The 24243-nt window shown below is 36.9% G+C and overlaps 1 protein-coding gene across 5 annotated transcripts in view; it reads left to right on the top strand.

Moving 5' to 3' along the window:
• The window catches only part of REV3L (REV3 like, DNA directed polymerase zeta catalytic subunit), a 263108-nt gene that overhangs the window by 72121 nt on the left and 166744 nt on the right, over positions 1-24243 (top strand). The window contains exons 1-2 of one of the 5 annotated variants that reach the window (XM_072637635.1): positions 17444-20929; positions 22661-22784. The exons of the other annotated variants lie outside the window; for them this stretch is intronic. The gene's annotated coding sequence lies outside the window, so the exon portion shown is untranslated. Of the gene's footprint in view, positions 1-17443; positions 20930-22660; positions 22785-24243 lie in introns of those variants that run through there. 5 annotated transcript variants of the gene reach the window in all.

The following is a 24243-nucleotide window of genomic DNA, read 5'->3' as shown; positions in this document are numbered from 1 at the left end:
ATTATTTCACCGTTGGAATGGACAGCTTCAGAGTAACCTGGGAATAAGAGTAATAGGTTGGCTCGACTTGCATTTAGAGTCCTTAAGGTTTGTAAAGCTTGCTATTCACATATGTTATTTCATTTGATCCTCACCACAGCCCTGGGAGATAGGTGCTATTGTTATACCTATTTTACAGATGGGGAATCTGAGGCTGACAGCTTAAATGACTTATCCAGCGTCACACAGCTAAGAAGTGTCTGAAGCACAATGTAAACTTAAGTCTTCCCAGCTCCAGGCCAGAGCTTTGTGCAATGTATGAAGTGAGCAAAACCAGAAGAACAGTTTATACAATAAAAACATCATTGTCAGGAGAACTAACTTTGAAAGACTAAGAACTGTGATCAGTGCAATAGCTGTGTCCTGACAGAATTGATGGTCTCAAAATGCAAAACGAGACATGCGTTTTTGGAGGTTACCAGTGTTTAGATTTATTTTGCTTGACTTTGCCTATTTGTTAATTATTTGTTACAAGGATTATGTTTTTCTTTGTTTTTGGACAGTCCTGGGAAATAGGGGTAGGAAATAGTGATATTAGTGTGTGTCTTCCTCCCCCCCCCCCCCAAAAAAAAGAAGAAAGAAAAGGAAAAGAAAATCATTTAATCTTTTTAAAAATGTGTTGAAGATTAACAGAAGGAAATTAAGATGTACAGGACAACTTTGAAAGTAGTGTGTTGAATTTATTACATACATTTTTTAAAAGCAAGTTCTTAATAGAAATTCATATAATCTTCTTTTTTTGTTCTCTTTGAATAGGTCAGGGGTGAGGAACCTGCAGCTCCGAGGGCAGATGTGGCCCTTTCTGACCTCAATTGTGTCCCTTTGACTGGATCTAAAATTCACAGAACAAATTCCCTTAGGAGTGGAGACCCTGAATACAAACCATACTTTGTCAAAGCTGAGTAGTGAGGTGGTAAGATAGGATGATAATTTGAGAAATTAGCGAGGCCTGAGAATAATCAGTGTTTAAAAAAAATTTTTTTTTATTCTGAATTTAACAAACCACAAAAAGAATAATCCCCTATTTTGCAGTGGGCCTTGAGGCCAATCCCCTTAGATTTTGTTCTGTGAAATTTGGATTCAATCAGAGGGTCTCACTTGAGGACCTAGAGGGCTACGTAAGACCTTGAGGCCACAGGTTCCCCACCCCTGGATAGGCAAATATTCTTTTTTGTGGTTTGTTAAATTCAGAATTTAAAAAAAAAAAAAACATTTAAAAACACCAATCATTCTTAGGCCTCTCCTGTTTCCCAAATTATTATACTATCTTATCTCTTCCTTACTGCTCAACTTTGAGAAAGAACTGTGTTCAGATCCTTCACTCCATGCCGCAGTACACTGTTCAGCCTCTTAGAATCTGACTTCCTACCCACCTTTCCAGCCTTATTTTACGTGTTCTAGTTTCCCACCAAACTGGACTACTCACTATTTCCCAATTTCTGTCTTTTCCCATCTATTCATTTGTCTTAAGCCTCTCTTTCTCATCTAATGAAATTGCGCTTTAAGATTATCACCTCTTCCTTGATGATCAATCAACCAGCAAGCATTGATTAAATTCCTAAAGTGTGCCAGGCACTGTACTAAACACTGGGGATACAAAAACAGAAGTAAAACACTTATGTTCTTAAGGAGTTTATATTTCTAATAGGAGAGACAGCACACACACACACATATATGAGTGTATATCAATATATCTAAAATAAGTAGAAAGGTGGTTTGGGCGTAAGGAGAACTAACAGTGACGAGGATCTGCAGTATCTTCTTTTAGAGTCAAGGAGAGTACATTTCATGCCTGTTCTACTGCTGGTGCACAGAGTGACATACATGCATGTATGAAGGGGGGCAGGGGAACCATAGGGATATTTGAAGATATGTCAGGTGTAAGAAGAGGTAGTGAAGTGGCACAGTGAATAGAGCACAAGACATGGAATCAAGAAGACCTGAGTTCAGTTCCAGCTCCAGACACTTACTTGCTTTGTGACCTGGTAAAGTCCCCTAACCTCTGTCTGCTTTTAGATATCTCAACTGTAAAATGAGGATTATAATTGTACCCACCTCATAGGACGACTGTAATGATAAAATGAGATAATAATCGCCCTTAGCAGACCCAGAGTAAGCACTATACAAATGTTAACAGTATCATCATTACTATTAAAGGTAGGAAGGAGCTAGTTTGCAAAGCTATTAGAATACCCAACAGAGGTGTAGTTCGATATTACAGGTAACAGGGAACCACAGCGGCTTATTGAGTAGCAAGGTGACATGGCCAGACTTCTGCTTTAGGAGAATTACTTTGGAGGTTGTGTGATGGGTGGATTGGAACAGAGAGAGACTTGAGTGTTTGGAGAGAAGGAAATATAACAAGGGATGTTTTGGAGAAACAACAGGAGTTGGCAATTGATAGGGTAGGGATGAGTAAGAGTGAAAAATTTTGGAGGACACCAAAGTTGTGAACCTACATGACTGGAAGAACAACGATGACCTAACAGAAATAACAAAGTTAGAAGGGTGGTTTAGGAGGGAAAGATGAATTCTGTTTTCAGCATTTAAGTTCTGTATCCTCCTGGCCGGAAATAATCCCTCAGTCTTTTACTTTCTTAGACCACTTTCACCTGTCCTGCATGCTTAGCTTTCTTACAAATTAAAATGTGATTATTTGTGTACATGCCTAATCATCCCATCTCCAAACATATGTACACAAGAGCATGCATGAACTAGGTTGTAAGTTACTTGAAGGCAAGGCGTATATGTTCTAGCAGAATACTCTGCTCATTTTAAGAACTCAGTAATTGATGAATTAAGAGAGGTCTGGTTCTCAGTGAGGTGGCACAATGGATACAATTCTGGATTTGGAATCAGGAAGACCTCAGTCAAATCCTAAACTGGACAGCTAGGTGGCATAGTGGATAGAGTGCTGGGCCTTGAAGTCAAGAAGACTCATCTTAAGTTCAGATCTGGCCTCTCAGATGCTTAGTGTCTGTGTGACCCTGGGCAAGTCACTTAACCCAGTTTGCTTCATTTCCTCATCTGTAAAATGAGCTGGAGAAGGAAATGGCAAACCACTGCAGTTTGCCAAGAAAACCTCAGATGGGGTCACAAAGAGTTGGACATGACTGAAACTACTGAATAAAAACAACAAAAAACTATGTGATCCTGAATAAGTCACTTAACCTCTTTGGGCTTTAGTTGCTTCATCTGTAAAGTGAGGATACTAATAATACTTACCTCACAAGGTCATTGTGAGGATCAAATGAGATAGCATATAAAATGCACTTTGCAGACCTTAAAATACTATATAAAACTTAGGGTTGGTTTTGTTTTTTTTTTTAAAATACTACCATAGTCTTAAGTGAAGTATCTTTACCTTGATTTTAACAAATCCAGTTTAAACCCTCTATTGCTACTAATTGGCAGGCAGTGTGAATTTTCTTTTCTTCTTTATTAATCATGAAAATTTATTATCACAAGATTGTCTGCCAGGTGATGATTTTTTTTGGGGGGGGGGTGGCTATTGAAACTCAAGAAAACTTGCTGCTCAGGTATGGAGATGTTACATGTCTTTAGAGAAAGCACTCAAGGCAATTGAAATTGTGGATAGAAAGTGTCAGATATATTTTTTCTTATAATATAGGCTTTACCATTTCCCTCCACTATTGTCTTTGAACAGATAGCAGATATGTTCCTGTAGCATAAAATGGGTAGTATTTGGTCACATTTTTGGAATAAAATTGAGGTGAACTACAGCTTAATTATTGATTAAATTGATTTCTTCTTTACCAAAAATGTTCTCTCCTTTGTAAGGAGACTCTCATCTCTATTATAATAGACTGAATGATAAAGGAAGCAGACATTTTTGGTAACATTACTAACAAAGGCAAATATTGGTCCCTAAAACAGAGCTTCAGATTTGATGGTGTAGAATATTTCTGCATTATTTTGTATACATTAAAACCCTGAAGTCTACTGTGATATTGGAATATCACCTCTGAGGTGTTGAAATATATGTAAATTATGTAATTCTACCATGTCTTTCTCTTTTCAAGCATTTCTAGATATGTATCTTCCTAATATAGATCAAACACTACCCTACAATACACAATCTCCTACCCACACACCATTCTCCTCCTGATCAAACTCTGTTGCTGAAATTCCTGGATGGGTGAATTAGTTCTTTAGGGGTGTTTACTTTAACAACTGTTAACAAAATGAGATTTATTTAAGCATGGTAGGAAACAGATAGCCAGCAAGGATATGCATTGAGTACATCCCAAATTGATTCAGCCAAATTAAGTTTCCCTTCCTTTAAGTTGCCCATTTTGGACCTCTAGACAAGAATTAGAGCCCAGTGGGAACTCCTGGCTGTTTTGTACTCAGGTGACCAAGAAGTGATGTCAGCAGCCTGGGCCTTTAGTCCCTCAGTTAAAACTCAAGAATAGTTTTTGGTACCTTTTAAGAAAAAAAAAAGCCTCGCATAAAGTTAAGCAGTTAGTGGTAGAGTATTATTCCTATCACACCACACTCCTTAGTGATAAGGTCCTTTAGGTCTTCTAGATGACCTTCTACCACTTAAATGACTTTATGGCTATTATTGGTCAACCCTGACCTTGAGAATTCAAGAAGCTTGATATAGGCAGTGCTAAAAGAAAAAAAAAGAAGCTAAAATAGAAACACCAAAATTAAAGCAAAATAACACAATAGTCTCCTGAAGGAACCACTGGATATGGAATGATGAAGACCAAAAATCACGTACTACCATTACCAACTCACCCCCAACCCCTTTTAGAAGGACTGACTCCTAGATACAAATGATCTGTTCTAGGGGTGTGGAACCAGCAGCCTAGAGTAGAGGCCACAAGTGACCTTCTAGGTCCTCAACCTGTGGCCCTTTGACTGAATCAAAACTTCAGAATAAATCCCCCTTAACAAAAGGATTTGTTCTGTAAAACTTGGACACAGTCAAAAGCCATACCCAAGGACCTAGAATCTGATTCTGTTCCATGTCCTAAGTGATACCAGCTCTTTGCACTTCACAGTGAGTCTCTTGACATAAAGAAGTAACCATGAGTTGGAACAGCACCACGAACATCAGGTCTACAGCAAAAATGATGACACTTCCTGCAGTCATCAGTCCTTATTATGGGTCAGGGATCATCACCCTATAACATACTCATGTATTGTTCTGTAGCCTATCGGTTAGGACCTCTCCTCCTCTGGAAGCCCTGGGGAGTTAGAGAGGATGCTAACAAATCTTTACCTCATTAGAGGTATTTTAGTATGGGGCCTAAGTAGATACTTTTACTTCCCCCTTGTTGCTACCTCTCAACATTGTCACCCCTTGGTCATTTAAACCCTCCTTGAAGAGGAGTTATACAGTAGGAAGGAGGGAGGGCACATGCATTTATTAAATGCCTACCGTATGCCAGGCATTATGCAAGGTCCTTTACAAATACCCCAGTCACCACTGAGCATTGCACTGGCAACATTATGGGGGGACTATTGAGTTCCAAATCACAGTAGGCAAAGCAATGGTGGACCTACTTATCTTGGTCCCTGCCTATGGCACTGCTCACTCTGTGGATCCAGCTCCGCTGCCCACTGCCACTGAAATCTGTTTCTGCTGCCCACTCTTCCAGGGTTAACTGCTACTTCCCAGTTGGTGGACCTGGAGATCACTGTCACTCTGAAATACAAAAAGTTGTGTAGATTCAACCATCAAAAGTTATTGTGGTTTTCTTAAAGATACCATTTTTAATGACACAGGCACATTCATATCAGTCTTTCCTTTCTGAATGACCACAGCTGACTCTCTAGTCTTCCAGGAATGGGGTTGACTTCAAGATAAGCAACTGCTGTCTTTTTTGTAACTTGGAGAAAGTTTAAATGGGCCAGAAAGCTCAGGCACAAAATAGCTAATAGGCCTAAAAGACAACATACTGCAATTATCATTAAATTGCACTTCTTAAGGGCACAGTGTATATTCACATATATTTCTCCTTGAAATGGCCATAGGCAGTTTCCTTTCTAATTTGGGGCGAGAAAGGGGCACCTCATGGTAAACAACTACCAACTCTAAAGATGGAAGACGCTACTTCATCTTGAGGTCGACCCTGTCTGGCAGCCACCTTGCCAGTCCTTCTTTCTTCCCCCAACTCCCCATTCCCTTTTTTCCCCCTTTACCTCTGTCCCATCCTTCAAGGGAAGAACCTACTGCATTTGCATAAGTGGCTTATATGCCTATGAGATGGCAAAGTAGCAAAGAATATATGTATTTTTAAGGATGGTTCTCTAAAAGTACATAGCAGGCTGACATAGCATGAAGATGGTAGGTTTTTCCCCTTTTTCTTTTTAAGGATACATTTTGCTTATATTCAGTAGGACACGGTCAATAGCCAGACAACTGTTTCCAAAGTTAATTCGCTCAAAACAATAAAACAGTATTGATTATGGACTGATTGCAATTGGTAGTGTATGTTATTTTAGAAGGTAGATTTTTGAAAGGATCTGATCAAAATTGATTTATCCCTGATGGAGTTTGCCTAATAATACATAATTTGTACTCTTGTATTTCCTGGAGGTGCCCATGAAAACCACCTTTAGCCTTAGTATGGTGGCAATTTACCTATTCTGCTTTTATCTTGTTGTTTACCTTGAGGACAATAGACTGCTCCTTTAGCCTAGGATCTAGGGTAGCCTGTCTAGGATCCTCTCCTAGAACTGTTGTTCCAAAACAACTATAAGAAGTAGACTAGATGATTTCTAAAGTCTCTTTAATCTCTTAATATTCTCTGATTCTGTGTACTTGCAGGACCCTAGGAAGAAAGGGTTCTCACTGCTGAGGAAATAACTATTCTGAAAAGATGAATTCTTTTAAAGTGAATCCAAGATAGTATAATGAAAAGTGCATTGAACTGAAAGTCTGGATCCAGTTATCAACTTGCTATGTAACCTTGACTATCTTAAAAAAATAGATGAATATAGCTAAATAGATGAAATACCTAAGAGTTTATGTATCAGACTTCTCATTTGCCTTTTATAGGGCATATCCTTGAAAACAAATGAATATATTAAAATTACTGTATTGTGCTGTAGACCTTCTCAGATATAGGGCTAAATACATTTGTCTCCGTATTGTTGTACATGCCAAACTTTTCAACCCCACTGCTGAATCCTACTAAATGTGTGCCCAAAGACTGCTCCTCTGATACCTTTAGAAGCTGTTGAAGTTTTTGTAGTAGTTTCTTCTGTTGAAGTTTTTGTAGTAGTTTCTTTCCTTTTCCATGACTGCAAGACTTCTTTTTACTTTTCTTTTTTCGGTACTTAGAGTAACTGATGTCAGTAAACTTCACATTTGCCAAGAATGTTTTCATTAAAAATATTCAGCCCACAAATAATTGACTTTTGTCTATTAAGCAGAATTTTTTTTGTGACAGTGTTTTGAAACGGAAGCTACTTGAATTTGAATTTTGCCTGTGAGATCAGCATAATATTTGTTTTTACTTAATTTTTAATAATATGAATTTTTCAGTCTCTAAAACTTTTTTTTACTTCTAAAAAATCGTTCACTTAGGTCCATTGTCACTATGTGATGGTGGTTTGCCTTATTTGTATACGTGTGTGCTTTTATATTGGTAACTCTTTGCTCAGATTTATTACCATGCATTGTCTAAAGGGGCAACACTGACACTATTGAGTAGAGTGCTGTACTTAGAACCAGAAAGAACTAGGTTGTAAACATGCTGGTTTTTTAAGTAATTCAAATGTTTCAGCATCCCAGGCAACTAAATGTACCTTGAGATTGGAGCTAAGCTTGTATTTTCTTTCATTCCATATTGTTTTCATCCCTCAAGTTCCTATGAGTACTCTCTTTTTTCAGAGACTGATTCAGTGGTGTTTTAGAAAAATTTTACCCCATCCTTACAGAAAGCTATTTCTCCATTGTAGCCATATTTCCCTATATAAAAGGAATAGCAAATGGGAATGAATGTCTTAACAGAGAGTCCTGATGAAAACTTACAAAGGATAACTGAAAAATTATGGCATTAAAAACTAGGATAGAAGAATGCTGTCATGCTCACTGAATTTTCAAATGGTACAAAGGTGGAATACAGTGGATGACAAGATTTTAAAATGATAGGTTAGAACAACTGGACAGAATTAAATATGATTAAACATAATGGAGATAAAATTTATATATAGTTAAACTCATATTTAACTTGCAGTTCATATAATCGCCCAGATCTTTTCCAAACCACAACTTGTCGTTAAAATAATCAATTTTGCAAGCACAAAAGATAAAGTCTTTGGGAAATGACAGTGATGTAATAAGACTGAATCAGAGTACTAGCAAAATTTGATAGGGAAAAAAGGGATCATCAATATTTGATTAAAATTTCAAGGTGTTTTCTGTTACAAAGTAGAAAGTTAAGTGAAATAAAATTGTGTGTTTATGTTCATTTTTTATTACTTAAACCTTTCTTTTAAAAATATTGTTGTAAGTTGAATGGTATAACATAAACTCCTCCTTTTAAACAGTTTTCCCTTTTTTTAATATAAAGTTATTCCTTTTTATCTCACTTCCTTCAGACCTTTTCTCCACTGCCTATATCACTTCACCCCAGCGGGATTAAGAAAAACCTCACCAATTAGGTTCTGCTATAACGGACTTGCTGAATATAACCCAGATATTAATTTTGCAGCTTAGAGGTATTAAATGGCTTAAGTAACAAAACTACAATATTCTACTACTTTGAGAAAGACTTCTGAATCATCCCTGACAGATACATATCCATTTTGTAAAAGTTGATTACATTTTTTGTTGACTTGTATAATGTGTGTGTATGTGTGTCGAGCAAAGGCACAACAATTCTGGATAAGAAATTCTTAATTTTGTCTTACAATTTTTCTAAAAATTCATTTTATTTAATCTAGAATTGGAAAAGACCTTACAGATCACTTAGTCTAACTTCCTAACTCCTCGAAATAGGAAAATGAGAGACCCAGAGAGGTTGTGGTAGGCCCAAAGCTAAACAAATAGTAGGGTTTGGATCTGGGATTAAAACTTGATTCTTTTGACAGAGAGTCAAGTTTCCCTTTCTGTCATACAGCATTACTTCTAGGGGAATAAGAAGAATTAGTTAAAACATGAATCTGTCCTAAAGTTTAGATTTTGATTAATTTTTTTCCTATCTTTCCTTGAGCAGATGGGGAAATTCTCAATTAACAATAGAGATTAGATCACTGAAGTGCACATTTCTTAGTTTCTAATCTGAATTTTTGTTACTTTTGGGGGGAGGTGGAGAATAGTGAAAGAATAGTTTAGCTTGCTATCTTTTTGTTGTTGTTGTTCTAGCTCCCACCAAGAAGCACCTTGCCCTGTGTCATTGCCTTGGATTAACTGTTCAACATTGTGCTAGTTATGGCTCTGTTTACTAATGCTCATATGTTGATCTGGCTTATATAGAACTCACAGGAAGTTTTTTGAGGAGCCTGTTTTCTCCTACACTGGTTTTAAGTTATTTGTGAGGTAATACTATTTCTAATGTTGTCCTCTTTCATAATGATTTACAGATGAGTGAGAACTCTAACCCAGAATTTCCTTTGGCTGTCATGTCTCTCCACTTTACAAGGAGATTAAGTGTTTTCTGTCTAAAGCAATATCTGAACCCCTTTGGCCTTCTCATTATGATGAGACTTTTGCATTATTTAACCTTCGCTAAAAGAGGCAGTATTCTTACTCATTTCTTCTAGTCCAGTGTAAAAATAATTTATTTTAATGGTAATTTTGCTTAGACCACAGTGTAGCAGAAATAGTATCTGATAGTTTTCTCCCTTACATCCTTTAATTGAAATCTCTGGTGGGGCTGATAAATAAGGTGGAGGACTTGACATTTTCTCTGATCCCTTCAACCTATCAGACCTCTCCAAAACAGAAATTATGCACCAATGGTAAAGAAACTTAAGATGTCTTCATGATTTAGGACACCTAGAATCCAAAAGATAGTAAAAAAAAAAAAACCAACAAAAAAAAAAACCAAGCCAACCCATGAACTGACTTCTTCACTGAGCTCGCTCAGCACCCCTTCCCCCATACTCCAGGCTATCTTCAGTGAGGCTGAGCTAGCCAAACCACACTTGCTGGCACAAAGCCCCACCCACTCCATACCCTGATCCCTCTTTCCATTGTTATAGACTAGCTCCAGATTTTGGAAGTTGGCTCAGACTAAAACAAATAGCCAGCAAGCTTTTAAAGTACTCTAGACTACGGAAGTCCTCTTGGGCCACACAACCAGTGCTGGGGTGGGCAGCATTCTGTGCTGCAGAAAATTTGTATAGGAGAGCTAGCAAAGAGGGCAAGGGGCAAAAACATGTCTGGGCTGAAAATAGAGCTCTACACATTCCATCCCCCATCTTCCCAGCCTCAGAGATCCAAACTACAAAATTAAAACCTGTAACACCCCATGGCTGGTCACAGCTCTGTGTCCTCAGTTGCTGGGTAAGAGAACTAAGGAACAGAGAGAATGAGACAAGGATACGAGGACAAAACACAGTATGTTTGGAGGCTATTTGGCTCCACTAAGCCAGTTGGAGCCAGCTCTGTCCACCCAAAAGTCCCTTGGGTAAATGACCTTGGCTGGTATATCATGAATTGCCCGGTGTATGAGGAGGCTGAGACACTTTGTCATTCAGCTCCAAAGGAAGCCACCATCGGAGGGGGAAGTGAGTCAGAGACTCAGAAAGGGAAAAATAAGGAGATCTCTGGAATGTCATTGATAAGCACTCTGGGCTCTGAACTTGATGCTGAAAATTTGACGTATCCCTTTCCAAAACAGGCCCTGAGATCACATTTCAATGTTCTTTATTGCAAGTGACTGATTTATCATCTTTAGACACCATAGTGAAAAAGTGGAAAAGTCATCTAAAGCATTAGTTCTACAAAAGGGTCAACATAAGTCTACTACATGGTTGTAAATTGGCACCAAACCAGGAGTCTGTATTTGCAAAGGAGTGAATTATAAAAAGTCAAGAAGGCAACTTTTGAGGGGAAGATATTGACATCTCTTATGAACTCTGTAGCAAAAATAGTTAATTAACATCAATAAATCAACTTTATTTTCCTTTATATGTTCTTTTATAATTATAATATTTTACTTTCTGTTTTAAATTATGATTATTAAGGCTGCTAAAAAAATACAGATTAGGGCATTATATGCCAGTGTTTCATTTATAAGAACAAAGTTAGAGGTAGAAGGAACTTGGATCTCAAAGGTCATCTGATCCCACTCTCATTTTTAGATGAGGCGACTGAGGCACATTTGAAGTGAAGTGACTTGCCCAGAGTCACAGCTGACATTGGCAAAACTGGGATTCCATACCAATTGTTCTGACTGTGGATCACTGAATGTTCTTTCTACCTCACCACAGGGTATTTAGGAATTATCTTTTAATCTTGACTTTAATATTACTCTTTTTTGATGTATTTCCTCTTTGTTTCTACCTAACATCTAATAAGAAATTAATGTAGTTGAGGAGGCTCAGAACTTGTAACATTATCTGTATAGGCACAAATTAACCCCTCCTAAAACAGTAATTGTTTTGCCACTAATGATCTTAGAGAGTTGCCTGTGGCACTAACATGCAGTAACTTGCCCAGGATCATACAACCAGTACGTGCCAGAGGCGTGTCTTGAAACTAGGCCTTTCTGATTTGGAGACCATTTCTCTTTGCAAATGAAAATTTGGGAATATTAGTTAACTTATCCAAATGCTTTTAAAGCAAAAAATAAGAGGTTTGTACCCATGTTTTAACTTGAGTGGTGTGATTTGATTTAAGCAGAGAAAGAGAATTTTAAAACACAGTAACACTTGCCCACCCCTTAATCCAACAGTCAGATTTCCAGCAGTTTGAACACTGAAACAACCAAAAACCTAGAAGTAAGCATAGTAAAAGCATATTACCAGTTTTCTTCTCATTCAAAGAGCAAGGATTGTCCCTAAGCAAAATTGAAAAGTAGTTAACATTTGTTACCAGCTGTGAAACATTCTCTGTACTTGAAATTCCTATTCTTTCTATGTGACTAATGAAGTTAGATGCCAGAAAGAGATCAATATAATTAAGTTAATTTGCAATAATATGTAAAAAAATGTCATAGCTATTTTCCAAGGGAGGAATCAGTGGACAGGTGGCTCTAATTGGTAGAATATCATGAAAACATGAAAAAGTTTTTTCAAGTAGCATGGGAAGAAGTATTGGGCAGAAAGGTGTCTCCAGCATCTTTTAAACCATACCATGAAATCAGTAGTCTACTCGTTAAGTACTTACCCGATTTCCTTATTTATGTTACTAGGACCTCCATTCTTAGAGTCACTAGGTCTCAAAAACTTGGAAATATCTGACTATTCTCTCTCCCGTCACCCAGTCTCTGAGTCTTATTGTGTCTCTCTTTATAATGTCTTTCATGTTTATCTTGTCCCTAGTTTGGGCTCATATCACTTCATGCCTGGACTGACTACTGTAATTTGTTCCTTCTAACTAGTTTCTCTGTTTATAGACCCCACCATACTACATATTTGTGAGGTTAATTTTCCTAAAACACTATTTTGACTATAATCTTTGCTTAAAAATTTTAGTAGCTTCCTATTTTCCACAGGATAAAGTTCAGGCTCAGCTTTACATTGATGATCTGACAGTATCTCTCCCTACCCCACATATGTAACCTTATCTCCTACCATGGCTCTCTGCATACTTTTTGCTTCTGCTAACTGAAGTGGAACACATGTTGTACATTCTTGCCTCCATTCTTTGACTTCCCCAACTACTTAATGATCCTGTCCAGTTTTTTTCTCAGAATTCAAAATCCACCTCAAATCTGATTTCTTTCATGAAGTCTTCTCTAAGCAAGGTACCCCAATCTTAATTTGAACTCCTTTAATATTGTTCCTACTGTTCATTTGATAATTAGAATTATGTATTGCTTTAACATTTCCTATATTCTCTTCAATTCATCAAGCACATAGTGCCCTCCTTTCTGATACTGCCCATGACTTGGTTCAGGCCCTCATTACCTCATGCCTAGATTATTTCAGTAGCCTCTAGGTTGGTCTCACTGTCAAGTCTCAAGTCTCAACTATCAAAATGATCTTCCTAAAGCACAAATCTGACCAAGTTATTTCCTGTTCAGTTATGTATCACCTACTGGATCAAATATAAAATCTTCTGGCATTCAGAGCATTTTATTGTCTGTCCTCCCTGCCCCTTCCACCTTTCCAGTCTTCCTGTACTTCAGGTACTCAGTGATCCAGTCATACTGGCCCCCTCACTATTCCTCAAACAAGGCATTTCTTCTGACTCCAGGCATTTTCGTTTTCACTGGCTGTCCCCCAGGCCTAGAATTCTTCCTTCCTCATCTCCACCTTCTGGATTCCCTGACTTCCTTTGAATCCCAGCCAAAATCTTACCTTCTACAAGGTCTTTCTCATTCCCCTGAATGCTAGTATAGAGATTGATTATCTCCAAATCATCCTTTACATAGCTTGTTTGTATGTAGCTTTTTGTATAATCTCCCTCTTTACATGGTAAGCTTCTTGAGAGCAGCTTCTGTCTTTCACCTTTCTTTGTATTGTCAACACTTAGCACAGTGCCTGGTACTTAGTATACACCTAATAAATGTTTGTTGACTGACTCCCTACCATCTAGAAACTTATGTGCTATGGAGGGGAGGGGAATTGAACAGGACATAAAATATACAAGATAAACGAAAAAAATTTTAAAAGGTGTTTTATTAAATTAACCAAGGGAAATGGGAAAAGTTTCTTGTAGAAGGCAGCACTTTAGCTGAGCCTTGAAGGTGGTTCCAAAAACAGAGGAAGGAGAGAGAACATTCTACTTTTATAAGTCCCTTATGACTTCTCTTTGCTGTTTACCTTTTCATGCTTCTCTTCATTCTTGTGTTTGAAAGTCAAATTTTCTTTTCAGCTCTGGTCTTTTCATCAAGAATGCTTGCAAGTCCTCTATTTCATTGAAAGACCAATTTTTCCCCTGAAGTATTATACCCATTTTTGCTGGGTAGGTGATTCTTGGTTTTAGTCCTAGTTCCTTTGGCTTCTGTAATATCCTATTCCATGCCCTTTGATCCCTTAATGTAGAAGCTGCTAGATCTTGTGTTATCCTGATTGTATTTCCACAGTACTTGAATTGTTTCTTTCTAGTTGCTTGCAATATTTTCTCCTTGACCAGGGAACTCTGGAATTTGGCCACAATATTCCTAGGAGTTTCTCTTTTTGGATCTTTTTCAGGTGGTGATCGGTGGATTCTTTCGATATTTATTTTGCCCTCTGGTTCTAGAATATTAGGGCAGTTTTCCTTGATAATTTCATCAAAGATGATGTCTAGGCTCTTTTTTTGATCATGGCTTTCAGGTAGGCCCATAATTTTTAAATTGTCTCTCCTGGATCTGTTTTCCAGGTCAGTTGTTTTTCCAGTGAGATATTTCACATTACCTTCCATTTTTTCATTCTTTTGGTTTTGTTTTGTGATTTCTTGGTTTCTCATAAAGTCATTAGCCTCCATCTGTTCCATTCTAATTTTGAAAGAACTATTTTCTTCAGTGAGCTTTTGAATCTCCTTTTCCATTTGGCTAATTCTGCTTTTGAAAGCATTCTTCTCCCCATTGGCTTCTTGAACCTCCTTTGCCAGTTGAGTTAGCCTATTTTTCAGGGTGTTATTTTCTTCAGCATTTTTTTGGGTCTCCTTTAGCAGGGTGCTGATCTGCTGTTCATACTTTGCTTGCATGTCTTTGATTGCTCTTTCCAGTTTTTCCTCCAGTCCTCTAACATAATTTTCAAAATTTTCTGAGCCCTTTTTGAGCTTTTCCATGGTCTGAGCCCATTGAGTGGGCCGGGATGCAGAGGCCCTGACTTCCGTGTCTTTCCCTGTTGGTGAGCACTGCTCTTCCTCATCAGAAAGGAGGGGAAAAGCAACTTGTTCACCAAGAAAGTAACCCTCTATAGTCTTGGGTTTTTTTCCCTTTTCTGGGCATTTTCCCAGCCAGTGACTTGACCTCTGAATATTCTCCTCACACCCACCTCGCCTCCGGATCCTCCCAGCCAGCGCTTGGGGTCTGAGACTCAAATGGTGCTTCCCAGCCTCAGGGCTTTGGGGGAGGGCAGGGCTGCTATTCAGTGTGAGATCAAGTTCAGCTTCCTGGGTGGGGGCAGGGCTGCCTCACAGGCTCAGTTCCCTCAGGGGGTTTATGCAGAGAGCTTCAACAATGGATCCGGGCTCCGGCCTGCTTGGGGAGCCCTGGTCTGCTCCCACCTCCGTTGGTGCCTCCCAAGGGGGCCTGAGTCATGGGGGCTCCCTACTCCCCTCTCGACCCACCGAAGAGAGCCTCTCACCGACCCTTGTCACCTGTGGGTGGAGGGACCCGCACGACTGCTGGAGATTCTGTCCCTGAAGCTGCTTGGATCTGCTCCTCTTGGTGCTGTGCGGCCAACGCAGGGCCAGGCGCAGCCCCGCGTCTGCAGCGCAAAGAACCTTTTGCGAGAGGTTTTCAGGCTCTCTGGAACAGAAATCACGTCCGCTCTGCTTCTGTGGCTTCTCCTGTTCCCGAATTTATTGGCAGCTCTTTTCTACAGATATTTCATGGGCTGTGGGTTTAAAGCTAGCGTATTTGTGTGTTTCTACTCCGCCATCTTGGCTCCGCCCCTGAGAGAGAACATTCTAGACATTGGGAGCAGCTTGAAGAAGTGAGGCAAGAGATAAAATGCCCTCTATTTGGGAAGAACAAATAGGCTAGTTTGGCTGAATTGTAGTATTCTTGAGGGTCTGGAAAATTAAGCAAGAGGTTTTTGTGAAGAAAGGAAAGTGCCAGACAGATGAGTTTAAATACTTACCTAAAGGCAATAGAGAACTACTGAAGCTTCCTGAGAAAAAGTAATGTGGTCAGACCTTTGTTTTAGGAATATCAATTTGACAATTGAATGGAGGAAGAATTGGAGGCAGTTAGGGAAAAAACATTTATGAAGTACTGCCTGTGCTAAGGGCTTTACAAATATTATCTTATTTGATTCTCACAACAATCCTGTGAGATAGGTGCTGTTATTATCCCCATTTTACTGTTGAGGAAACTGAGAGCAATTAAATAACTTGGTATACAGTAAGGGTTAGATAGAGTAGAGGCTATTATTAGGTACCTCTTAGGGATCAAGCACTGTGCTAAGCCCTGGGGTTACAAATACAAAGAAAAGGCAGTTCCTCCTGTCAGGGAGCTTACAATTTAATGGGGAAGACAGAACACAAAAGGAAGCTGAAAAAGTGGGGTTTGGGGAGAAGGTAATCAGAGAGGGGGCCATGGTGGAGAAGTCAGTCAGAGAAGTCCAAAAATAGTGCAGCCAGATGAGCCAGACGTGAAATGTCTGAACTGAATTTTCTCGTTAAAAGGATGTTTGAATTGTATGCTGTCTCAGGGAGGGAGGGTAAAAAAAATCTAAGTTATATGGTAGTGATTTAGAACACTGAAAATAAATTAATTAATTAAAAAGAAAAATAAAGCAAGTTTAAAAAAAGAATAAAAGGATGCTTGGAATTCATCATCTCACCCCCTAATCCTGGGCTTCTTAAACCATTCACTCATGACACCTTTTTGTCCAAGAAATTTTTATGCAATTTATGCAATTTTTATGCATATGTAGGTATATAAAATAGATATACAAATGAAAGATTCACTGACAATAAATCATAATGAAATTTATTTTAAATGTTCTTTGGTATAATATAATTTTACTGTTTATTAAAGATGAAAGCAATTTGCATACTAATGAGATGGATGTGCTTGTTTATTTTTACATAAAGAATTAAATCTTGGCATATTTGATACTGATAGATGTAGAGCAGATACTGATAGTGCAAGATGTAGAGCATCTTCAGCATTTTTCAGAGTTAATCAGTATTTTGATTTTATAATTATCATTGCTGAGAACATTACAAAATGGCAGAAGTATGTTTAGAGCCATTTCAGAAATTATTGGATATTCTATCCTAATCCCAAGCCAAAATTCATTTAATAATTTTTTAGGAAACTTGTTTTAAACCTGTGTCACTCAGCAAATTCTTCTTGAACTTTTAATGGCAGATTACTGAGGTCTGTTTCAATTGAGTATGGATTATGAACCTAACTTAGTTTTTTAGAATCAAAATTTGAAGGGAAATATTTTTTAAACTGTATTTTTAGGTACTTGAGATGACCAATTATAACTCTTATAATCAAATCTTTGGAAAGGTTATTTTCAATTATAAAATAATTTGTAGTTGAAAACATTTCCAAAGAACCATTTTCCACTCTATTCTTCCGTATGTTAATTTTTTAAGTAAAACTTTAAGTTTAATCTTTTAACATAGATATGTTACAGTTTTTTTCTTGAAGCAATATATTTAAGTCATTGAGTTTTTAAAAAATATCTGGCAAATAACAGTTTTGAAAGCTGTAAGTCATGAAAAAAATTAACAAAATCGAATTTCGGCTAAGTCAAAAATATAACAACTTCATCTTTCAATTTCAGTAATCTGTTTAAGCTTAGATCTCTTGAGAGCCACCTTACCTCTGCATGGAGTAATAAACTTGTAATCAGAGTTCATGTCTTTCCAGTTTGAAAACAAATGACTGTTAAGGGCATGGCTTTCAGTGAAGTTAATGATTTTGATAGTTTCTCAAAGTAGGATATCTAACTGGTGATACATTTTTTGACTACGAGTGCCTCCCGACGGATTATGCACTGAGTAAAAGCGACATGTTCATTGCCACCTGTTTTAACTTTTGCTACAAATACTACATTTTCACCCATCATTGCTCCATCACTGTCCGTACAGACTCCAATGCAATTTTCCCACTGTAAACCTTCACTTGTGAAAAATTAATCTACTTTAAGACATATGTCTTCGCCTCTTGTGTGCCCTTCCACAGGGCAGCAAAACAGTAATTCCTCACTTTTGCCTTATTCATAAACAAATCTTTCATAAAGTAACAACTGTTCTATGTTGGAAATATCAGTTGTTTCATCTAACTGCATTGAAAACTTTGGACTGCTCTTAAGCCTGGTAATAAGCTGCTGGAATTGGTCATTTCTAATTTTAGAAATTCTTTTGGAAGCAGTATCATGCAATAAAGGAATTTTATGAATTTCATCCCCATACTTTTTCCCAGGAACTATTTCTGACATTGTAATAGCAGCAGGTAACAAGATCTCCTATTGCAAAGAGTTTTTTAGTTTTTGCAATTAAATAAGAAGTTTCATAAGATACAAGTAAATATTGTTCCTTGACAGTAACAAATTTCTCAAAATATTGTTTTTCTTTACTTGAAGATTTTAAAAGTTGTTCAAAATATTCCTTTGGCTTATTACAGTATGCTGCATTCTTAGTATTAAGATATCATTTTAGTTTGGCTGATTTCATGTTCTCTGCAGCCAAAATTTTATTACAAATTAAGCAAAGAGGTTGTTCCACACCATCATCATTATTAGTGGTAAATCCATATTGTAAACAATGATTCAACATATTTTCTTTTTCTTGCCAATTTACGTGTAGTACAGCCTGATAGCAAAGACTCTGCCCCATTGTCATCAGTATTTTTACCTCTTCTGTTTTAATTTAGCACGTATCTATAACCAAAAAATATTTTTTATCCTAATATACAAATAAATATTACTAGTAATTTCTCAAATACTAGCTTTGGTGTATGAAGTTACATTTGTTTGTGCTTAATTAAAAAAAACAACAACTGATGTTCACACCTACGTACCCATACCATGGTAATGGTGGAGAAATATTATTAAAGGACTTTTGTCTTTACTTGCTGCAGTTAAACACTTATGTTTCCATAAAAGAAGGCAATAACTGCAGTTTTAAGATGAAAAATTCTAACACAATACAACCCAAAGAAATACTAATTATATATATATAATATGTATATGTATGTATGTATACTGAGGAATCACAGTAGGAAAATATTGTCTTTATCTTCCAAAATTAAATTATTATGTTTTTGTAAGAGCAGAAAGCTTTGTATGTACAGTAAAAACACTGCAATTCATAACACAATGCGATAATCTTGAATCTGAGTTGAGGTATTTCTGGCAATGTTTGTTGGCATTTGTGGCATGATGGCATGTGCAATGCAAAGTGATCATGTGTATTAAGAACCAGTGTTGCACTGAAGTCACATGATGCAGTGCGGGCAAGCGCTGCAAGACACACCTCAGATTCATTACACATTTGATTCTGAATTAATTTTTGGTCACTATGTGTTCAGAAACCTTTCACTTTTGCCAAATTTTTTCGTGACTCCCCCCACATTCAGTTATGCAACCTTTTATGAGGTCATGACCCACAGTTTAAGAAGCGCTGCATCAAAAGCAGAGGATAACCAGGAGATGGACTATCAAGGCAGATTGAAATCTTACAGGATAATGAGGTTATCATACTGTTATGAGCTAGGCAAGAGGTGATGAGGGTCTAAACTAGATTGGTCTTGAAGGAGATGGATAGGAGATATTATCAAAGTAGAATCAACAATACTTGAGAACTGTTTGGATATAGGAGAGTGAGGTGAGTGAAAGTGAAGCTATATCTTTATCTTGAACTGTTATTTAGAACTTAAATGCATGACCATTTGTGTCATGATCTCTCTTCCTTGCTTATTAGTTCTTTGAGGGCAAGTACAAATTTTCATGGTCCACTTCTTATATTCTTAATGTATCACAAGTCTTCTTGAGACATCCCAGGCTTCCCTCCCCATTCTACCTTCAGGCACTTAGGACTTAGCACAGTGCCTGAACATAATCTTACACATGACCATATCTGTTGTTTTGGTACTTTTAGGCTACCTTGATGATATTTTAGCTTGTTATGTATGTCTTCTACTTTGTCCAAGTAGATTGTAAAGTATTTGAAGAGCAGGTATTATGTCCTACTTCTGTTTGTCTCTCCATCGTCTGTCACAGTATTTTGTACGTAGTAGATACCAATAAACATTCTTGGATGATGATAGTTGACAACTCAGTAAATGTGTTTTGTATTTTAAGATGAATTAAGGTGTGTATGAAAAGCCACACCACAGAATTAAATATATCTGAAAAGGGGGATTATATATATATATATACACAGACACTTGTAATAAAGTAACATTTCCCACCCTTTGTTGAAAGAAATATTTTATTCATCTTTAACCTGTTTTGAACTAAAGAGGGAAATAATAATCATCATTTCAACATACGAAAATTAAAAACAAATCATTTTGGAATAAATAAAAAAATAAAAAACCAGTATCTAAACAATATAGAATTACCATATTTTTAAATTAGAGCATAGAAACAAATATACCATACTTATTCAATTTATTTCTAATTATAAAACATGTCTCCCCTTGGAAGCTTTCATTAATCTTTGAGATCTTATCCTAAAAAATAGAATTTCACCCAGAGATACAAAATAATCATTAACATAGTTAATTAATATAATGTATAACTCTACATCCCTTCACTTAGCAATGCTTCCTGTTTGGGCAAAAAGTACAGGTCAAAGTGAAAGATTGTTTTAAAATCAAGATAGCATATTTTTGTAGAGAAATTGGCATAATTTGCAAAAGATTGAAAAATAGTGTTTATATTTGGGGTATTCTTTTTCTTTCAGGTCTAACCAGAGTCAGACTCCCTGACCTTGAATTCATACTGGGATTATGGAGAGGTTGTAGGAATACAGGAGAAGAGAAGGGTCATGTGCTTAACGAGCAATGTAAATAACAGCAAGAGATAATAATTCTGTGATTCTCTTTCTTGAAACTTGATCTAAGTTCCAAGCATGTTTCTGTGTAGAGGTAATATCAGAGTTAAGACCAAGGTATGTGGAAATGTAAGAATATGCTTATAGAAAGGAAGCGAAAGAAGAATATTCTAGTTGTGTTAGAGGCATATTTCATTATTGCTTTTTATTTTTTTGTTGTGATAAGCTAGGTGCTTTTGCACACATTTCATTTCATTCCATTGATTGTATTTCATTCTCCATTTCCAGAGAAATACATTCAGTTTTTAATGAAAGTGGGCATGGTGTGAAGTACCTCCAGTTATGTAAAGGAAAGTCAATGGGAAAAGATGTTTTGTATGACGGCTGGGTTCAGTGAAGAAGGTGATGCCAATGGCTAGCTGCAAATGCACAGAATGTAATCAGGCTGTGGCCCTAACTCTCTGTCCATTACTATTACTAAATAGAGGGGGTTTTTTTTTTCCTTATTTGACTAGGTACTCCACAAGATATATGTTGACAGGATCTCATAGTGGTGATTTTTATTAACAGCCTTTATTTTTAAGTTGCTAAGAGAGCAGATATAACCACATGATCTAGGACAAATTGGCCCTTAGGCTAAAGCTGAATGAAATGTTGTAAGTAGAATGAGGTTCTTAGCCCACAGGAGCAAATCTTAGCAAGGTGCTAGTGCTGTAAACTAGGGTACGTCACACCCTTAGCCTGCCTGGGAGGACAGAAAATTGTAGTTTGTAAAGAAAAAACTTTACAAATCTCCTGTTAGAAAGAAGAAAAAGACTTGAAGTGCCAAGCCAGAGTGTTAGGGGGACAAGTGCCGGTTACGTTATTATGTACTGAAACTCATCTTTTAGAAGGTTTGCTGGGGAACAAGAAAATCACCAAATTTCAGTTCCTTAGTTTAGGAATTGCTCTTAAGTCACAGAATTAAATCAAATAAACAATTTATCAAGAGCCTGCTTTGTATCCAGCCCTATGTTAGGGCTTTTAGGAAATGGAATGTAGAAGAAACAATCCCTCAATCGTAAAAGTTCCCAAATAAAAACCATTTAGCAGCTTAAACATGAAATTTGGGACCTTCTTCTTAAGTCTTAGATCTTGATGTATTTATCCTTGTGTTGTATTTATCATTTTGTTTTTACTTGTAAATTAGTAACTTGGTAGGTAGACTTTTCTTTAGAGATTTTCTAGCCAGATTTTTTTCTTATTTTAAAGAATTATTGAGCCAATTTGCTTTAAACTTGATGAGTTGCTAATATCATTGTCTAAAGTATTTTAAAAAAATAACACTAGAAAATTGTTGATTTTAAGCTAATCGATTCCTTTATAAAAAAACTTTAAAAACTACAAAAATGACATCATTCAGGCTTCAAAATGAGAATCTAAAGAAGCTTTTATAAGGAAAGATGTTCTTTTTGGCTAAGATATAATAAATACTTTTCTTAGAAATTCTACTTGAAAACATTATTAACAGTTTTCATTTTTTCTGTGATAGGTTTTTCCAATCCAAGATAAGATAGATAAATATGACAGTGTATGTTTATATACTATCCTGTGTGGACTTCCCAGCAGCATACAGTTTAAAAGCTTCATGCCACTGTGAACATCTGGAAAAATATTGATTTACTTTCTGCAATCATAATACCAAAGTAACATTTATAATTCAGTTGAATATGAACTTTGGATAACTTGACTAATTTGTTGGATGCTTGATTTATTACTATAAAAGAATTTGTGAATTGTTTTGCTACTCTTCTGTTAAGTAGAAATTTTGTCCCTTATAACTCCTTTCACTATTGTTTCCCCTTCCAGTTTTGAGATTCTGTGATGTCAACTTGTTTTCCAGAAAGATTACCACTTTTCAGTTCCACTAGCAATTAATGAATCTACCTTAGCACATGTCCAACACAGCATTAGCACCTAGGCTCAGCATCAGGTAAGCTGCCAGACCCCCTCCAGCCTCCAGCCACTCCCTCCTCACCCCTCCAGTAGAGCCCTCAGACACGAGGTTACCTTGTGGGCCTCAGCAGCATCAGTGCAGCACCAGGTAAACGTCCAGGGCCTACAACCCCTGGCACAAGAACCCTGGGACAGTGCCCCTTCAATGCTAGAGGGAAAACTTTACAAGAAAGGAACAAGCCCAAGAAAGATGAATGAAAAATAACAAGAAAAGGAAATCTGACCATATAAATTTATTATAGTGACATGGAAGACCAAGAAACAAAGAGGACAGCAATGTCAAAAATGCCTATGGACAAAACTCCAAGAAAAATGGGACATCTCAAGCCCAGAAAGAGTTCATGAAAGAACTCAAAAAGGAGCTTGAAAATCATATAAGAGAGAAGAAAAATTGGGAAAAGAAAATAGAGTGATGCAAAAAAATTATGAAAAAGGAGTCGACAGCTTAGAAAAAGAAAACAGCTGCTTAAAAAGTGGGATTGGACAAGTGGAAAAGGAGATACAAAAATCTACTGAAGAAAACAACTCAAAAGTACAGCTGGCCAAATGAAAAAAGGAAACACAAAGGCTAAGGAAAACAACTCCTTAAAAGTTAGAATTGGGCAAATAGAAATTAATGACTCTATGAAACATTAAGAATCAATGAAAAATATTCAAAAGAATAAACAAATAGAAGAAAATGTAAAATTCCCTATTAAAAAAACAACTGACTTAGAAAATAGATTTAAGAGAGACAGTATTAGAATCATTAGAATACCTGGAAGTCATCATGAAAAGGAGGACTTGGGCAGCATCTTCCAAGAAATTATCAAGGAAAACTGCCCTGATATCCTGGAACCAGAGGACAAAATAGGCATTGAAAGAATCCAGTGATCACCTTATGAAAGAGATCCCAAAATAAAAACTCCCAGGAATACTGTAGCCAAATTATAAAACTACCAGGTCAAAAAATATATTGTAAATGGCCAGAAAGAAAAAATTCTAATATGGGGGAGCCACAGTCAGGATTACATAGAACTTAGCAACTGTAACATTAAAGGATCAGAGGTCATGGAATATGATATTATAGAAGGCAAAGGAGCTAGGACTACAACCAAGAACCACCCACCTCAAGAAATTAAGCATAATACTCCAAGGGAAAAAAAATCATTATTAAATGAAATATAAGGATTTGAAGCTTTCATAAGAACACCAGAATTGAACAAAAAATTTAATCTCCAACATCAAGACCCAAGAGAAGCCTAAAAAGGGGGGAAGGGAAAGGAAAATACAAGGGATTCAGTGAAGCTGAACTGTTTACATTCCTATGTGATAAGATAATACTTGTAATTTTAAAAAATTTTACCCACTAATAGTACAACTAGAAGGCATATACATAGAGGGCACCAGTTACAGGGTAAATTGGGGGAATGACATAACAAAAATAATTAAGGTTG

This window comes from Notamacropus eugenii, chromosome 2 (genome assembly GCF_028372415.1).
Source record: "Notamacropus eugenii isolate mMacEug1 chromosome 2, mMacEug1.pri_v2, whole genome shotgun sequence".
NCBI classification, from domain to species: domain Eukaryota; kingdom Metazoa; phylum Chordata; class Mammalia; order Diprotodontia; family Macropodidae; genus Notamacropus; species Notamacropus eugenii.
The sequence above is the reverse complement of the archived record's forward strand: the minus strand, read 5'-3'. Positions and strand labels throughout refer to the sequence as shown.